General features: G+C 38.1%; 1 protein-coding gene across 3 annotated transcripts in view; it reads left to right on the top strand.

The window, feature by feature from the left end:
- GRM7 (glutamate receptor, metabotropic 7) overlaps positions 1–14753 on the top strand; it is a 1560849-nt gene that overhangs the window by 613338 nt on the left and 932758 nt on the right. The gene's annotated exons all lie outside the window — the stretch shown is intronic.

Genomic DNA, 14753 nt, shown 5'->3' on the forward strand with positions numbered 1-14753 from the left:
TAATGCCTAAGATATCAATGTTTATACATTCCATTTCATTTTTGGCAACCTCCAATTTTCCTAGATTCATACTTTGTACATTTTATGTTCCCATTATTAATGGATGTTTACAGTTATTTCTCTTCATTTTGTGTTGTGCCCCATTAGCAAATGAAGGTTCCATGGGCTTTAATCCATTCACGTCATCACAGTCAACCCTATTTTGAGGAGGCAGCTCTTCCCCAGTTGCATTTTGAGTACCTTCCATCCTGAGGGACTGATTTTCCGGCACTATTTCTGCAAGTGTTTCTCTGCTACTCATAAGTATGACAAACTGACAGATGAGTGGTGGAGAACTTGACCAGAGGAAGATAAAATACAATTAATAAATGAAACAAGTGTAAATTTCTACAATTTGATGATGTTGACCTATACTTATGGATATAGTAGCTTAAAATACCAACTGAGAAGGAATGAGTCTTTACATTCTATCCCTTCTATACACAGAGTTGATGGGGATGGGTTTCTTAGACATTGGCTACCTAAAATGAGGAGGCTTTAAAGGCATGAAGTGACTGGCTTACAAGTTTTCAAGAGGGAGTTTAGTTTCAGAGTGAGATAGGGGAAGGTAAAATCCCCTCGGAATAGATTTCATCTTGTCTAGATGGGTCTGGTGTAAGGAGAGGGAGATAAGATTCTTACGATTCAATAATGAGTTGAATATTGAATGGTTCAATAGTAAGTCATAATAACAATTAAATGTTATCATGACTAATTGTGATTGTCACAACTGTAATGGTAGAAGTTGTGTAACATAAAGGGGGGAATAGTTACTGTTACATTCCACAGACAGAGGAGCCTAGGACTATCAATGGAAAGCAGCATGAGTGTAATGTAGGACTTTATCCAGAAAAGCAGGGACACAAGAGCTAAAAAGATATAGCTGCTGAGGATGGTAGACTAATGGAAAGAGAAATGTTGTGTGCTTGGTTGTTTAAATGATTATGAGTGTTTTTATGTACAGCCTCCCAAAACAAACAAGCAAACAAATAAAAAACAACCTAGAGGGCATAGAAACAAATACTGTTAGATGTTGATGCATGGAGGAGATTATAATCACTGCAATGAACTTTGAGTGTAAAACCAGTGTTCTCCCATGTGAACTATCACTTAAATCACAATAAAAACATAAAAGAAAGTAAGAAAAAAGGGCAGTAGAATTTCACCAAGAAAAAAGCTCAGAATAGTTAGAAAAAGGGGAATGGAAAGTGGAATCCTATGAAGGAAGGAGGATTAGTGGTGTTATGTGGATTGTAATGAATTACTTGAAACGAGATGTGTTCACATTGTTGAATGAAAAACTGATCTGCTCTGTCAACCTTCACCTAATTTACAAAGTGATTTTTAATTGGAAATGCTTAACCCTATGAGATCCTAATTCACTAGCTGTCACATCAATGGTAATTTTAAGGTCTTCTTGCACCAGATTCTGGAATTCAGTCAGAATTGGTTCATGTTTGAGGTCTTCGGGACCTTCCTTAAAACACTCAATCCATCTAAAAATTTTTATTTTGTGTGGGGTACCATTCCTATAAATATATTACAAAGTTTCCGTGATTTAGGAAAAGTGTTCACCTGAATTTTGTTAAAATACTGTTATTAGCCCTGACCTCAAAGTAATTCTTATTTCTTCCCTATCACAAAAAGTATCTAGTTTTCCAAGGAGCCATAATGAGAATAAGGTAATTGTATTACTGAGAGAATTTGTCTGCAGGCATCCACAGATTGTAGATACATGTTTAAATGTGTTGTTTTTAGGATAAATCTGTGCATCTATAAGCTGGGTTACTATAGTAAAATGTTTGACCTTCCCTCATAGTGAAGAGCTAATATATAAGGTGTAGTTCTGTTTGTATTGTTTTTTCTCATTTATTTTGTTGAGTTTTTACAGTCCAACATCATTTCTTTGAGTGAAAATATGTAAAGAAAGAGATATTGAGATTTCTCAATATTATTAAAAATATGTTGTTGTTGTTGTTGTTGTTGTTAAGTGCCGTCGAGTCAGTTCCAACCCATAGCGACCCTGAACAGGGTTTCCAAGGCTGTAAATCTTTATGGGAGCAGAAAGCCTCATCTTTCTCTCGCGGAGCAATATATCCATATACAGAAACACACTCAACATGGATTAAAGACCTAAATGTAAAACCTAGAAATATAAAGATCATTGATGAAAAACTAGGGACAAACTTAGGGGCTCTAATCCATTGTACACATACACTACCAAATGTTACAAAAATCACACAAGCAGTAGAAGACAAAATAGACGACTGGAGTCTCTTCAGAATTAGAAATTCATGTGCATCAAAAAATTTCACTGAAAGAATAAAAAGGGAGCCCACAGACTGGGAACAAATGTTTTACAATGTCATATCAGACAAGGAAATAATGTCTAAAATTTATAGAAAACTGAAACACCTCTACAAGAAAAAGAAAAACATCCGGCTTTAAAAAAAAAAGCACAATACATGAACAGACACTTCACCAAGGAAGACATCCAAGCAGCCATCCAATATATGAAGAAATGTTAAGAATCATCAGCCATTGTTGTTGTTATTGTTGTCAGGTGCCATCGAGTCAGAACCAACTCATAGCAACCCCATGCACAGCAGAACGAAACAATGTCCGATCCTGGGCCAACCTTACTACTGCCGCCACACTCGATGCCATCAATGATGCCACCTGGCTGATCCATCTCATTGGAGATCTTCCTCATTTTCTCTGACCCTCCATCTTACCCAGTATGACATCCTTTTCCAGCGACTGTTCCCTCCTTACAATATGTCCAAAGTGTGAGAGACAAAGCTTAGCCATCCTAGCCTCCAAGAAGCACTCTGGCTGCACCTCTTCCAAAACAGATCTATTGGTTCTTTTGGCAGTCCATGGCACTTTTAGTATTCTCCCCCAACACCACAATTCAAAGGCATCAATGCTTCTATGATCTTCCTTATTCACTGTCTAGCTTTCGCATCTACATGAGTTTCTTAAAAATGCCATGACTAGGGTCAGGTGTACCTTAGTCCTCAAGGTGATATCTTTGCTCTTCAACACTTTAAAAAGTTACTGTGCAGCAGATTTGCCTAATGCAATAAGTCATCTGATCTCTTGACTGCTGCTTCCACGAATGTTGATAGTTGATCCAAGAAGAATGAATAGAGAGGTGCAAATCAAAACAGTGAGATATGATCTTAGACCAACATTAAAAGAGAAGTTAGAAAACAACAAATGCTGGCGGGGGTGTGGAGAGTCTGGGACCCTCCTGCATTGCTGCTGGGATTGTAAAATGTTTCAACCACTTTGGAGAACGGTTTAGTGATTCCTCAGAAATTTGAAAATAGAAATGCCTTATGACCCAGCAATCTCTCTAGTTAGTTTATAGCCATAAGAAATATGAGCCAGGATGGAAGTAAATATATGTAAACCAGTGTTTATCGCAGCACTATTCACAATAGCAAAATGATGGAAACAATCAAAGTCCCCACAGTGGGAGAAAGGATAAACAAACTTTTGAACACTCACACAAAGGAATACAATGCCACACTAAAGAAGAATGGTGAAGCTGTGAAACACTTCATAACTTGGATGAACCTGAAAGACAGTATGCTGAGTGAAATTAGTCAACCAAAAAAGGAAAAATCTTGTATGATACCATTATTGTCAAAGCTTAAAAAAAGGTTTCCAGGCTAAAAGAAACATTCTTTGACGACTGTCATGGGTGGGAACGTGGTGGTGGTAGTGGTGGTGGTTATGTGCCGTGGAGTCAATTCCAACTCATAGTGGCCTTGCATAGTGTTTCCGTGGCTCTAAATATTTACACAGCAGAAAGCCTCATCTTTCTCCCTTGGAACTGCTGGTAGTTTCGATGGGCAAGACGGAGTAGAGAGTTATTCACTGGCTAGAGAGTAGATACATGTCAGCTCGGGTGATGAAGAGGACATATATATTTATATCTCCCATAGATATATGAGAATTTAAAAGAGGATATTGGCACATGCATATTACCTTTCCTGTAAACTCACCTATGAATGTGGTGGAGAACACAGCTGGCAAAATGATGACAATTTCTTAGACAAAACAAACATACTAAGGCATTTGGTAGTTAGCTGAGTCTAGGGGTTCAGGACCATAGTCTCAGGGGACCCCATGGTAAATTGGCATAACATAATCCTCAAAGACAATGTTCTAGGTCCTTCTTTGGTGAGTAGAGTCTGGGATATTAAAAGTTCGTGAGAACTATCTAGGGTGTAGCTATTGGTCTCTCTGTGTGCAGAAGAAAGAAGAGTGATGAGAACTGAAGACGCTTGCAATCAGTTAGTCCAATGGAATAATGGAACATGTTAACAGCAGTCTGCATGACCAGAACTAGATGGTGCTCAGCTGATATGACCAACTGCTCTGAAACGGCTCACATTAGAGGGCCCTGGAAAGAGTGGCCTTATAATTGGGGAAAAAAACTAAAATTTATTTTAAAAAAACAAAGACTGAGCTTACTGGAAAGAAAGAGATTGGAGGAACCTGAGACTATGAACCTCATCCACACTTCAGGTCTGGAAAGGAGTTTACCTTTATGACCCAATGTTCAGCCAAGCAGTTAGATAGGTGTATAGGGGAACAACCACACTAGAAAGGCATGTTCACTATGAATGATGGAATGGTCAGTCATTCAAAACCAAAGGAGCAACATGTACCTAAGGACAAAAGTGAGAAGGGATGGGAAGGTGTTGTAGTTGGGTGCCATCAAGTCAGTACAGACTCAGTGATCCTATGCACAACACAAGAAAACACTGCCCAGTCCTGCACCAAACCTCACAACCATTGCTATACCTGAGCAAATTGCTGCTGCCACTGTGCCAATCCATCTCATGGGGGGTCTTCCTCTTTTTCTCTAATCCTTCACTTAACCAAAATGATACCCTTCTTCAAGGATGGGTCTTTCCTGATAATATGTCTGAAGTATGAGATGAAGTCTGTCCATCCCAAATTCCAAGGATCGCTTTGGCTATACTTAGCCCAATACAGATATATTTGTTCTTTTGGCAGTCCATGTTACTTTCAGTATTCTCCTCCAAAACCATAACTCAAATGCATCAATTCTATGGTTTTCGTTTTTCACTGTCCAGCTTTTGCGTGCATATGAGGTTATGGAAAATACCATGGCTTTGATCAAGGCCGCCTTAGACCTCAAATGGATATCTGTGGTCTTGAACATTTTAAAGAGGTCTTATTCATCCAATTTGCCTAATGCAATACACTGTCTGATTCCTTGAGTGTTGATGGTCAAGCCAACATAATGAAGTCACTGACAACTTCAGTGTTTTCTCCATTTTTATGGATATTGTTTATTGGTCCATTGATGAGGAGTTTTGCAATCTTCACATTGAGATGCAACCATGAGAAGGTGGGTGAAATGGAAATAGGAACCACAGGGAGGAAATGGGACAACGCTACTTACATGGAGGGGATTACAGTTATTGAGATGAATCAAAATTTTATTTGTCAAATTAAAAACTGATGATCTTGTCTGTAAACCTTCTCTCAATTCACAAAAATTTTTTAAATATTAAATATATCATCAGTTTTATATCTAGAGACTTCTAAGAAATGCAGTGATAAAGTATTGTGAATTTTAAACTTCAGAACCATAGCATTACTTGATGTTTTAAATTAAATATGAATTCATAACTTAGAAACTGATTCTGACATGGGAAATGAAATTGGATATAGAGGTAAAAAGAGCATGACTAAACAAATCACTTGATCAACAAAATGAGAAGTATTGGCAGAGACAAATCACCTCATTAGAATGGGAATGTAATGTAAATTTGCCACATGAAAACCTTTGGAAATAAACAAGAAATTGGTCTTTCATTTTTATTACAGTGTTGGTATGAAAGAGAAACCAGAAATAACAGGTGCTTACATAAAAAAGACCATTCCTTGCTCAGTGGAGACCTGCGTGTTGTTAAGCTTTTGAACGTGTTTCACTGAAGCTTCCAGGACTAGGATGGACTAGGACAAAAGGCCTAATAGTGTACTTTCAAAAATGTATCAATGAAACTTGATCATGTATCAAAATAGTTGTATCTCCAATAAATCAGGGGATTGCACAGGAATGGGCAGAATTTGTTTCTCTTGTGATTGGATAATAGTATCACCAGAGGGATTCTGGAGGTATAGGAACTCTCAGAGGGGGTGACACCAAAGTGACTGTCCATAAAACTTTTTGCAGTGTTTCAGTAGAATGTACTTTTGTTTTTTTTAAGTTTTTATTGTGAATTATGTGATAGTTTACATGGGAGAACATTAACTTTACATTCATTCTATCTTATTTTGTTTCATTGCAATGATTACAATTCCCTGCATGCATCATGAAGCAACAAAAGGATACACTGCTCAAGCCTGCCCTCTGGCCATCAACACACAGCCCCTCTCCCTCCCAGAGTCCAGAGTCAACAGCCGCTCCATCTTTCCACGTCATCCTCTCTGCCTCCATCTCTGGTGTCACTGCTTCTCTGGATGGGGTCCCACACTCTGTTCTTCTCCCTTTATAGTCCCAGGGACCTCCACTCCTGGACTACAAGATCAGCCGCTCGCCTCCTTTTGTTGCAATACATTTACATTTGCAACATTCGCAGTCAGTCCTGATAGCAATTATTCACTACTGAACCACAAGAGTCTTATTCCCATCTCCTTTCAACAGCCCCATGCAGACAGGTTGGAAACCACTCAATGGAGATTATACCTTTCCTGTACCCTGTGAAACTAGGCTCCCTCTTGAAAGCTTGTACGCCAGTCAATTCATGCTTTTGTAGCACTCTCCCCCCCTTTTTGGGTATCCAATGTCAATTCGTGTCTTTGTAGCACCCCCCATTTTGGGTATCCAGTGTCTAAGTTGCCCATCCCTATCAACCCTGTGTACCGAGGAAGTGGGAATGATTCTCACTGTAAAAATGTGTTCCCTCTTTTGAGCTATTACATCCACAAGTATAGGTGAAGTTCAGTAAATTGTAGCAGATTACTTTCTTTCCTCTTCTTTCTTCCTCTACTCGAGTTCTTATCATCCAGCCATTGAAGCCAGGTCAAATGGGTGCTATCTGTAAGTATGGGTGTTCTTGTGCATCTCCCATCACATCAGCCAGACCCTTCACTCTCCTTTCTAGTCCTCTGTGGCCATGTCCCTGTCCCTGGGCCCAGGAGTCCCCAGGTCTCGTCATACTGCTGGCCAACTATGTCTCAACCCAGGTTGACAGGAATCTATTGAACGTGGTCAGACTTAGCTCCCAACTTCATTGCTGTTTTCCCCCCTCTTCCCCTTATCGGTGACCAACTTGGTCATCAGTCAGACCACAAGCCTGCTCATGTTTTCCCTTTGAGTCTTAGTTTTAGAAGGGAGTTTACCCTGAGGGACCTGACCACTTGCCTTGATGGCTCCGAGGCGAAGGACTTGTTTGTTCTTGTAGTAGTCAGTCAGACTGCCATTATTGTTTTTTATTTTTCCTGCTCATCTTTCTTTCAAGAAGTATCTTTTGTTCTTCTAGCAGCTCCAGACTGGTCTGCTTGTCCTTTCAGTGGAAATTTCCCACCTCAAATGTTCTGGATGAGGATCAGGATTCCACATATGGTCTTATGCAACGCTGAGGGTCCACAGGAAGCCTCCTTCACTGAGCAAATTTTACTCCCATTTTAGGTATGCCATTCAGTTGTAGGCTGAAGACCAACTCACAAGCAGAACTGTACTTATTTTTAAAAACATTAATATCCCTACGGTTAGTTTTAACTGCAAGGAAATTTTTCATAATCCCTGTTTACATGTATGCCTATAAGGCAAAAACTGTATGCTAATTTAAATTTGGAACCTTATAATGATCTCTGGTCTGAGCTGTCATTATTACTCAACTGCAATGATGTTTCATACCTTGTGGTTGTATCTGTCTGTGGTACAAGTATTTGCCACTGTTTCCATTGCTGGCAGTGCATTTACAGGTACTTAGCTATCAAATGTAGGTACAATGTTACTACCTGTGAACTGATACCAATCATTTCTTAGAGAATGAAGTAGTAATTAAATGAAAAGTAGGAGAGAAAAAACTTTCACTCAGTTACTAATAATGTTATGACTAATAATGTCATTCAATTTAGAAAGATTTTATGAATATGGTTGTTAGTATTCGTATCATTTAAAATATATATTTAAACTATTTATAATTACATTTATCACATATTTTTCTATGCTAAAACAGAGAGTAAGCATTAGAAATAATTCTGTGCAGTCTAGTATGTTAGGAGGTCCACAGGGCTGGTACGTGTGTAACACAATGAAGTAATGTACTGAGCAGCCACACTAACCCTAAGGGTACCCGTGTGCATGATGTCACCCTGATTCTGGGGCTAGCTCAACATCAGCCAGCAACAGAAAGACCAACATGTGGGAAGGGTTTATCTCTGTAATTTCATGAGTTGTTTGCCCACAAGTCTTCAGGGATTCAAGACAATTCTGTCTTCTTTATCATGACAAGTGGGTTGACTTCACCTGTAGGGATCAAGAGGATTCCCCACCATGTCTGCATTCCAACCAGTTTGAAGGATGCCCACAATTTGCAGACACTCTGTGCCAGTATCTCTTGGCAAGAAATTACAAATATATCTACTTCAGGCAAGATCAGGAATGCAGGCATTAGTGTTTGGTCCAAGTGATTATCAAGGAATTCTATAGAATGCTATAGTGAATACTGAAGGACCCACATAAACTTTGAAAGAAAACCTCCATAAAGGATCTAAATTGCAAAGAGAAAAAAAAGTTCAGCTCTTTTTATTATGTGCAATTGTTGTTAAAGGGTAATGTAATTCCTTGTAATATTAATGACCACCATCCAGAGATTATACTGTACAGTGTATTGCTGATGTTGTAGTTAAGTGCATAAACACAGAGGTCATCGAGATAGAGAGCCTGGTGTGGTGTTGTGGGATAAATCACTGGAATGTAAGGTTAGTTTGAACTGCAAAGTTGGTAGTTCAAATCCACCAGCCTCTCCTTAGAATCTCTATACAGGGTCACTATAATTTGGAACTGACTTGATGGCACTTAACAGCGTATATGTATATAGTGATTCCAGGGAGTGGCTGGTAACCCTATACAGGATTACACACACACACACACACACACACACACACACACACACACACACACACATATACAGTGGCATGCTGCCAGTCATTATTTATGCACTGGACTGCAAAGTTGGTCTGAAGCTCACGGTCAATGGTTGAGGCTCACCAGCCGCTCCTTGGAAACCCTATACAGGGTCACTATGGGTCGGAATCAACTTAGCAGCATATAACAGCAATACAACGACTCATTTACCAGTTTGTTTTTATGTGATAGCTTGTGTGTCGCAGTGATAGTGGAGGCTAGTCCAGTGATATACAAAATACCCGCAGGACCACCCATGGTATACAGGTTTCAGCACAGCTTCCAAAATAAGACTTACTAAAAAGAAGGAGAGACAGATTACTATTGAATTTTAGCCACTGAAAACTTTTTGAATAGCAGCAGAACTATTAACAGACACAGTCAGATATAGTGTCTGAAAAGGAAAACATTAAGGATAGCAGCCAAATATTGCCAGATATAATGCCAGAAGAGGAGTCCCTCAGGCTGGAAGACATCCCAAAAATGCCTAGGGAAGAGATGCATCCTCAAAGTAAAGTTGATCATAATGATGTGAATGCAGGAAAGATTTGGGATTTTATTTGCTGATTGGGCACAATTCAAAATGAGAAGGAAAAAACTGCAGGCAACCATTAATAATCAGAACATGGAATGTATGGAGTTTGAATGTAAGAAAATTTGAATTTGTCAAAAAATTAAATGGAACCCAAAAATATTGAAATGGATTGTTATTACCTATTTTGAATCAGATAGTCATATAGTGTGCTATGCTGGGGGGACAAAGGGCAATGCATTTCATCATCAAAAAGAATATTTCAAGATCTACCTTTAAGTACAATGCTGCTTTTGACAAGATAATATCTATATACCTACAAAGAAGACCAGTTAATACCACTATTGCTCATATTTATACACCAAACACTAAAGCTTGTGATGATGAAATTGAAGAATTCTACTTACTTATCAGTTTGAAATTGGTCAAACATGCAAGCAAGATGTATTGATAATTACTGGTAATTGGAATGCAAAGGTTGGAAACACAGAGGAAGGATCAGTTGGAAAATAAGACGTTGGTGATAGAAATGCTGGGGAGGCCATGATAGAATTTTTCAAGACCAAAGACTTATTGATTAGACATACCTTTTCCAGTAGCATAAAAGGCAAATATACACCTAGATTTCACCAGAAGGAATGCACAGGAATCAAATGAACTATAGTTACTAGAAGAGATGGTAGAAAACTCAATATCAGAGCAAAAAATAAGACCAGGTGTATTGTGGAACAGATCGCCAATTGTTAATATACAAGTTCAGGCTGAAGGTAAGGAAAATGAAATCAAGTTCTCAAGAGCCAAAGTATGATTTCACATATATCCAACCTGAGTTTAGAAGCCATCTCAAGAACAGATTTGATGCATTAGATACTAATAACCAAAGAGCAGAAGAGTTGTGGGATGATATCTAGAATATCATACAGGAAGACAGTAAAAGTACATTAAAAACACATGAAAGAAAGCAAAGGTCAAAATGAATGTCAGAACAGTTTCTGAAACTTACTTTCTAGTTTTCTTATTGTTAAGTGCTGTCGAGTAAATTCTAACTCAGAGTGACGCTGTATAGGGTTTCTATGGAGTGACTGGTGGGTTTGAACTATCAAGCTTATGGTTGACAGTCCACTGTTTATGTTATAGCGCCATACCAGGACCATAGAGAAGTTAACACCAATGGAAGAAATGAAGATGTGTAAGAGCTAAAAAGAAAATTTCAGAAGGTAGCTCAAGAAGAAAAAGTCAAGTAATATAATGAAATATGTAAGCACCTGAATTGAAAAAACAAAAGGGAAGAGCACACTCAGCATTTCTGAAGATTAAAAAAATTTTCAATCTTCAGGTTGCAATATTGAAGAATTCTATGGGCAAAATATTACATGATGCACAGAAAGCATTCAAAGACAATATAAGGAATTCACAGAGTCCCACATGTTCCTGTACCAAAAAGAAATGGTCAATATTCAACCATTTCAAAAGGTAGTAGTTAGTCAAAAACAGATGGTACTAAGGGAAGAAGTCCAGCATCTCTGAAGGCATTGGGAGAAAAAGGCTCCAGGAATTGATGGAATACAAACTGAAATATTTCAACAAGCAGATGTAGCACTGGAGACACTCATTCATCTATGCCAGGAAATTTGGAAGACCGCTATCTGTAACACTGATTGGAATAGATCCATATTTATGCTCTTCTCAATGAGAGGTGACCCAGTGGAATGAGGAAATTATTGAACAATGTTTTCCTCAAGAATTAAAATCATTTGCAACTTTACATCAATAAGGAAATGCCAGCAATACAAACAAGATTCAAAAGAGGACATGAAACTGGTAATGTCATTGTTGACATCAGATGGATCATGGCTGAATGCGTAGGCTATCTCAAAGATGTTTAATTATGCTTTATTGACTATGCAAAGGATTTCACCTGTTTGAACCATGAGAAACTATGGATAACATTGCAAAGAATGAGTATCCCAAAATACTTAATTATGCTCATGAAGACCCTGTATACAAAACAAGAAGCATTTGTTAGAAGAGAACAAAGTGGTAACGAATGGCATAAAATCAGGAAAGATGCATACCAGGGTTGTAGCCTTTGACCATACTTATTCAATCTGTACACTGAGCAAATAATCTGAGAAACTGGATTATATATAGAGGAAGATAGCATCCGAATGGGAATAAGACTCATTAATAATCTTTGACATACAAACTATACAACATTGTTTGCTAAAAGCTAAGAGGATTTGAAATACTTACTGATAAAGATCAACGTCTTCAGTCTTCAGTATGAATTGCATTTCAGCATATATTACAAAAAAAGAGATTCTCACAGGTAGAACAATAAATCGCATCATGATAAATAGAGAACATGTTGAAATTGTCATTGTGCTTGGATTCACTGTCAACATTTATGGAAGCGGCAGACAAGAAGTCAAATGACATCAAATTACATTAAGCAAATCTACTTCCCACGACTACTTTAAACTGTTCAAAAGCAAAAATATCAGTTTGAGGACTAAGGTATAACTGACCCAAGCTATAGTATTTTCAATTAGCTCATATACATGTAAAATTGAACTATTATTAAGGAAGACCATAGAAGAATTGATACATTTGCATTATGATGTTTGCAAAGAATACTGAAAAGTACCATGGACTTCCAGAATAACAAACAAGTCTGTATTGGAAGAAATACAGCTAGAATGCTGCTTAGAAGTCGGGGTGCCAAGACTTTATCTCTCACCTATTGGATATGTTATTAGGAGCCATCATCCCTGGAAAAGGATATTACAGTTGTTAAAGTGGACGGTCATCGAAAAAGAGGAAGACCCCAACAAGATGGACTGACATAGTGGCTGGTAAAAAGGGCTCAAACTGACAGCAATTTTAAGGATGGTGCATGACTGGCCATGTTTCAGTCTGTTTTGTATAGGGTCACTGTGAGTCAGAAATTACTTGATCACAACTAACAAGAAGAACAGCACATATATATGTTTACATCCATATATGTATATATGTTGTTATGTGTCGTAGAGTCAGTTCTGACACATAGCGTATATATATATGTTTATATATATTTATAATATACTATGAGTAACAGAATAAAATTAGGGAAGTTAAGGAAAGGAAGTTTGGAAAGAAGATCAATCTGAATTTAACGGGATTACAGAATGAAAGGTTGAAGATTATGATGGTAGAGAAATAGATTTGGGTTAGGATTAGATTGCAAAGTGCCTTATAAAGCTCAGTGAAAAAAAAAACCCAAAAACTTCTGTAGGCAATTGGGAGACTTAAAATGCATGCTATGTCATTAACACCAACAAAATCAAATCCACTGCCATCAAGTTGATTCCAAGATTGTAATTCTTAATTGGAGCAGAAAGTCTCATAGCAGCTGGTGATTTGAACTGTTGACCTTGTGATTAGCAACCGATAGCCTAATCCACAGTGCCAACAGTTTTCATTAATGATATAGTGCAAGAAACACAACTAAGGTTGATGCAATTAAACGTATGAGTAACCAGGAAGAATTTAATGCTTTCAAAGCAGGAAATAGAAGAGTGATCCATTTACTGAGGGAATTATGCTAACTTTCATTGTGAACCATGGACTTACTGCTGACTCAGCAACACTGCATAGGCCTTCTGGGAGTGGCTGGTGGGTTTGAACTGCAGACCTTATAATTATCCTGCAAAGTCACAGAAGAGTGCTTATCCTACAGAGCCACATGAGGCCTCAGGACTAAGATTTAAATTATTCTCTTAAATTGTTGTTGTTAAGTGCTGTCTAGTCCATACTGACACTTTATTGGGTTTCCGAGGAGCAGCTGGTGAGCTTGAACTGCTGACTTTGCAGTTAAATCAGCTTTGCAGTCTGGCGCATTAATCCTCAGTGGCACACAGATGTTTTTAGGGTTTTATTATCACTATTGGAATAATGGTATACTTTTCACAGAGATAACATGGGTATAAAATGAAATTATGCATGCTAATACACGAAAAAGCACTGAATGAGATTTTACTCCCATATATTTGGATTAGTACTAAACCACATTTGATAATTATTTTTGAAGTAATGTGTTGGATAATTACAATTTTTGCATTTTTACTAAATCTTTTAAGAGTTAGAGGTTCATTAAGAGTACCGCATTTTAGCCACAGTTGGTTCAGTACTAAGATATTCAACCCATTCAGTGAAGTCAACCCATTCAGTAAGTCCAACCCTGGGATCGATCCCACAAGTAGCGTGAAGTCCCTAAAATTCCCTGGAAAGTAAAATGTAAGGTCTTTAAATCTAAGTGTGCATTAAAGAGCCTATGTAGCAAATTAACAAGGACAGTTATTACTATTCTGCTGTGCTCTTGTAAGTGAGGAGCAAAAATGATTCTACTGCTTTAGTTCGAGCACACATCTCTCCCTCTTTCCCCACCTCACCACCAAGTATTAGAAATTATATTTAAACGAGGAATGCAGGGAATCTACTCCACCTCATCCCCCCCAAATCACGGAGCACTAAATGTCTCAGACTTACAATTACAGGTGACTTCTGATAAGGAAAAAAAAAAGACCCAGATACTCAATCAGTGCAGAGAGACAAGATTTGGAATAAAAGGCAAATGAATGCATTACCTCAAAGCCTTGATTTGTTCTAAGACTAATTGGAGCTGGTTCTGATGTTGGCTTCCTGAGGAGGACAAGTTCTTTTTTGCAGCTGACTTGCCTATTGCCCTTTGATACCTTGGGAAATAGAATTCTACACATTTCAGAAGACCTTCACAAACGTAACAGTCTTCATAGGGACTGGAATATACTGATGGCCCATGGAGACTCAGGAATGAAAGTTATTTCCCCTTTCTGAGGCTGACACCCTTTTGAAAATCTGATGGATACAGAACAGTGTATAAAATATGTAACTAGAGAGCTGTTGTTGTTAAGTGCCTTTAAGTCTGTTCTAACTCATAGTGACCCTAGAGGAAAGGGTCACACATTATTTGACTGG

Source organism: Chrysochloris asiatica, unplaced genomic scaffold (genome assembly GCF_000296735.1).
Source record: "Chrysochloris asiatica unplaced genomic scaffold, ChrAsi1.0 scaffold00028, whole genome shotgun sequence".
NCBI lineage: Eukaryota > Metazoa > Chordata > Mammalia > Afrosoricida > Chrysochloridae > Chrysochloris > Chrysochloris asiatica.